The 5,465-nt window shown below is 40.3% G+C and overlaps 2 long non-coding RNA genes across 2 annotated transcripts; both read right to left on the reverse strand.

Annotated features, from left to right (window-relative positions):
• Positions 1–531: 531 nt before the first annotated feature.
• On the reverse strand, positions 532–1,999 carry LOC121719016. Its single transcript, XR_006034068.1, has 2 exons — positions 1,308–1,999; positions 532–1,022 (listed from the first exon to the last, which is right to left on the reverse strand). It is a non-coding gene; the product is annotated as an uncharacterized LOC121719016 (long non-coding RNA).
• A 1,025-nt stretch (positions 2,000–3,024) lies between these two features.
• LOC121719023 lies at positions 3,025–4,929 on the reverse strand. The gene is made up of 3 exons (XR_006034076.1): positions 4,290–4,929; positions 3,971–4,005; positions 3,025–3,710 (listed from the first exon to the last, which is right to left on the reverse strand). It is a non-coding gene; the product is annotated as an uncharacterized LOC121719023 (long non-coding RNA).
• Positions 4,930–5,465: the final 536 nt, after the last annotated feature.

The raw sequence follows: 5,465 nt of genomic DNA on the forward strand, positions 1-5,465 counted from the left end.
ACACAAACCAAATCAAATTTTAAAAAAATCGCAAAAGTATCGAAATCGAGATTATTCACTTAGTATTGGTATTGAAACAATAATGTTGGTATTGTGACAACAGGAGTTGGGGATGTGCCTCCACCAAAGCTGAGACCAAACCTACGCCCTTGATAGTGTGTGTGTGTGTGTGTGTGTGTGTGCGTGTGCGTCAGTCTTTATGTGTGTGTGTGTGTGTGTGTGTGTGTGTGTGTGGCTTAGCTATGTTTTGGTTTCTTGGCAGATGCTTTTGTCCAAAGTGATGTCCAACAATAACAACATAAACACAAACACAAACAAGGTGAACAGATGAGTTTTTAAATGCTTCCTGAAAATCCCAAAACTATCATAAAAAGGTAGAAAACTAGATACATCTTTTCAACCCATAAAGAATAAAATAAAAACAAATATATAGTCTAACCAAATGTTATTAGTTTAAGAAATAAAATGTAATCAACTGTTAAATAACCAGGCTGTGGTTGTGGCAGTATTGAATGATGAAATGGACTAATGTTGTCATTTGCCTTTGTGTTTAATAGTTAGTTACATTAGGTCATACATTAGGTTATTATAGTTACATTAAGAAGATATTAATTAATGGAATAAGAAAACAAGCAAACAGATGTACTTCATGCCAAATATCTGTCATAAAGATCATTGCTACATTCACACCTGACCTGACTTAGATCAGACTGAGATCAGTGGTCATTAGGGCTCTTGTTTTGGAGTTTCTATGGAAAACAGCTTCCATATGGGCCCTTGTTTGTAATTTCTATGGTAACATGCTTCCGTGTGGGCCCTTGTTTGGTGATTTTAAGGGGAAGTCTTTTTGAGGGTAAGTTCTGATCTGGTCCCCTGTGAGTTATTTCTCACATGCCATTGGACACTTCAATGATTGGCAGGTTACTGAGCCAACCACTGTAGTGACACCAATAGAGAGATGACCACCAGGCTCCAGGCAGTGAAGACGCTGGCCACACTGCTGACTACTGCCGAGGACACAGCTGATGATGAAGAAGATAAGAGAGTTAGTTACGTCTGTGTGTGTGTGTGTGTGTATATATATATACATGTGTGTGTGTGTGTGTGTGCCTGTGTGTGTGTGTGTGTGTATATAATATATATGTGTGTGTGTGTGTGTGTGTGTGTGTTAGTGTGTGTGTATATAATATATGTGTGTGTGTGTGTGTGTGTATATATATATATATATATATATATACATGTGTGTGTGCCTGTGTGTGTTAGTGTGTGTGTGTATATAATATATGTGTGTGTGTGTGTGTGCTAACCTGTGCCGTTGAGTGTGGTGATGGTGAAAGTGAGGTTTCCACTCTGGGCCGCACGGAGCATAGTGTTGTAGATGGCCGTACTGCTGGGAAGGGTCCCGTTGGCTGTAAATGTTAAATCCGACTCATGGATGATCGAGCCTCGGCTGGGAAATCAGACAAAAAACAAAAACAGCACATCAAGTCACAAGTAATACCACCGTCAGTTTACTGTAGAGGGCGCTAATGTCACAGACTCCACACATTATCAGCTAAAAGGATGACATATCTGTCAAATTGAACATACAGGACTTTAGCTACAGGAATAATAGGTGTCAGTTTAAACAAAACAGAGCATCAACTACAGGGATGACATATCTACAGTATCAGTTAACACTACAGGACATTAGCTACAGGGACAACATATCTATTAGTTAACACTACAGGGGTGCGTTTCCCATACAACTACGGAGGTTAGCTTTTTACTAACGTGGTACGATGCATCGTTCAACTAACCAACATGTAAGTTACGACTGTTTCCCAAAACCGTCGTACTTACATAGTACTTTGTTAGTTTGAACCATGTTGGTTTCAACCAACATAGTTCAGACTACAATGGTTGCAGATGTGTTCGGAGAATGTCGAGCTATGTCGGTTAGAGCCGAACGCATGAAGTCACGTAAAAGTAATGACATTTTACATTGCATGAAGTTTCCTGGGCCCAGCAGTTATAATATCATTATAATAATAATAATAATAATGATAATACTTATTACAACAATAGGCAGTAATTTCAATAGGCCCTAGGCTATGTATGCTTTTTAAAAATATAGGATATTAATAATAATAATAGGCATAATAATGATAATTTGAATAATAACGTCACAGTCTATTGAACGTAGCCTACTAATTAGCCTAATCAGTGAAGCATACATCGCCAACCGAGCAAATGTGAACAAATAAGTTACACATTTAATGAAACACACCGAATAGCCTAGGCTACATATAAATACTGGCCAATATTTTCATTTGTTGTAGCGTGACAAGGTGGCGTGAAAGGATAGACCTCTGCATTTCGGATCTTGTAGTCGTAGGTTCGGGCTTGGATAATGATCAATTAACAATGGTGTTGGAATCTTGGATAGGCTCAATCACTAAATATTCCTATGATCGTTTAGAACCTGTAGTCCTAGTTTTAACTACTGATTGGAGACCAAATGCATACTAGCCTAGGCTTAGGATACATGTAGCCTATTATGTTCTATGAAAATTGGCATGGTTAGATTAGATTAAACTTTATTGTCATTGTGCAGAGCACAAGTACAAATACAGCCAAATACAGTTTGCATCTAACCAGAAGTGCCAAAAAGGCAGAAAAGTGCAATGTGATATATAAAGTATAGACAGGTGCATAGACAGGACAAGACATATAGTGCCGTGTAGACAGTAGTATACAGTTGGTTTGCAGAAGGTGGTTTAGAGTAATATAAATGAAATATAAATATGTGCAGTATCTTAGCAGTTACCTTACAGTAAGAGCAGAATAAATATGGATATGTAATATGAACAATGTTGAACAACATGTTGTTGTGTAAGTGCTTTGGGTTTCACTCTGTTCTAAAAGCGCTATATAAATGAATACTTTACTTTATGATTGCCCTTCATTTCACTGGAATATTTTCATGCCTTTATGCAGCATTTTTCCAATGTTGCCCTTGTTATGTGTTTTCACTGTGACACTGAAAACTGAATACTGTTCCCACACACAAGTATTTCATGATATTTTAAATGCACAGATACAGTTTTTTTACCATTACTTTTCATCCATTGTAGTTATGAAGTTGTGTGTTGAATCACAACCACAAAATGACAGTTCACATAGCACAAATGTTTCAATGCTCAAATGGTTGAAGGATCTGCGCCAGCTGTACCAACACACACACACACACACACACACACACACACACACACACACACAGTGTTACTGTAGGTGCTGCTCATGTTGTTGCCTTCTGCTGCTGAGATAGTAGCAAAGTCTATACTGTTGTTTTCAAATGCATGTCTATATTCCATGTGAGTGCACTGACATTTCAAGACCTACTTTATTCCATCAACCCCCTATGATAATACAAGCATGTCAACTGCTCCATCTAGGAGCCCAACAGTGAGGCAGAGGCGCGGTACAACAACGCCCATAGCCGGACCCGCGTTGTTGTGGAGAGGGCCTTGGGCATGTGGAAAGGTGTGTGAGCAAATCCGCTGGTGGCCTGAAGCTCCATCCTGCAAAGGCGTGCAGTGTAGTTTTGGTGGCGGCGCTTCTGCAACATGGCCCTTCAGGATCACATCCCACTGCCGGCTGATGAGGAGCTGTTAGTGGAGGAGGTGGAAGAGGTCATTCCAGTGGCTGCTGCACACCTTCCTGCTGGCCTAGTTGCACATATGTTTGGCCTAAACACCCAAACCCCACAATTCCCTGCCACATTACCTGTTTTTCCCCCTTTGTTTATGTTTTTTACATTTCTTTTAGTTTGGTGGGGGTGAGGGGGTAAATGTACTTAACTTTCCCACCATCACTTTCTCCCCATGATCCCTCCCACACACACACACACACACACACATGTTCCCTATGAGCCATGACATCAAAATACATACACAGATTGAAAGGTCACAAAGCAAAGGCAACTTACCATTTTTCCGCCTCCCATGACAGGCCTACCCATACCTGGGCCATGAAGGACAAGTTAAATCAGTGAAAATCATGTCACATTTTGACACTGACCACAGCACTCTGCATGCTCACTTAAGTCCCAGAGGTCTTAAAGTTCTCCAAGCGCGAGGCTACTCAACTTCACAGCAGCATTCTCCAATGTCATTGTACCAACATAATTCAGCTATGTGTTCAAATATCAAGATCATATAATAACTGAGAGTAGCCTAACTTATACACCCACATAGCTTGTGATCAGACAAGATACAACACAAACCCCACTCCACAGGCATACTCACCTCACACCCATCGACTCAGTCTTGAACCCCTGACCTGTCTCATGTAAAGCACACACGCTACAGTCTCTGCCACAGCACAGTCACTTCACCACATCATAATGGGCTGTAGAGTCCATATACCGTTAGCTATGTGTATGATTAGCAGATTCATCCAAACACACTTAACATACGACTACAATGTAACGTTATCCTTTTATAACAATTACAATGCTAGCCTCACATAACAATAACGTTGGCATTCAAAAGCTTTATCACCAGATAACTTAACTTAACGGGTGTTCGAAAGAATCTGTGCTGACACATTAGCATTAGGCTACATGTAAATTCACGAATAATAACAACACAGATGATTGCGGTCACCATAGCACTTCACCACAGGCCGCTCTGTTGTAGGCTAACTCCACAACACTTCACTTTCCACTGTACCACATAACGTTGTCCAGTAATGTGCAATTGTAGCTTCCAGCAATGCTATGGTATGGTATCCCACAGCAATGTTATGGGATCGTTTAATGGCTACCTCTCATCCATCTGTCCTCTGCGTGTTCCGTCATCAGGGTTACGTCGTCTACTATGGTTCTTACTACATACTACAGGTCGAGAGGTGTAGCTGTAACTACACAACTTTACGATAGTGGTTGCGAACTTTAGTTGCTACTATGGTTTTGGGAAACACTGACGCAGTGTCACGATGCATCGTACTATGTAAGTTCCACCACCATAGTTCACACTATCGTTTTGGGGAACAGTTGTGTCGTACTTACATAGTTGCAACCATGTTAGTTGCTACCGTAGTTAGCAACGATGCTTTTGGGAAACGCACCCCAGGACATTAGCTACAGGGACAACATATCTATCAGTTAACACTGCAGGATGGCAAGATCACAGACACTAGAGGACATCAACTAGAGTGTAGTAAATCTGTCAGTTTACTGTACAGGACACAGTAATGTAACAGACACTACAGGACAGTCAGGTTAGGGTCAACAAGCCTGTCAAGTTAGACCAACAGGACATATTTGAATTATGGTCTGTTTACGGTTCTTGTTAATATAAAAACTCATTATTTTCATTGTTGACATTTGTATATCAGGGTTCTCAAGTTTTGAGCTCAGTTTGGAGTGAGATTTAAAAAAAAAAAATGAGTGCACAATTTAATAAAGTAAGTGCACTATT

Source organism: Alosa sapidissima, chromosome 9, assembly GCF_018492685.1.
Source record: "Alosa sapidissima isolate fAloSap1 chromosome 9, fAloSap1.pri, whole genome shotgun sequence".
In the NCBI taxonomy this organism is placed as follows: Eukaryota; Metazoa; Chordata; class Actinopteri; order Clupeiformes; family Clupeidae; genus Alosa; species Alosa sapidissima.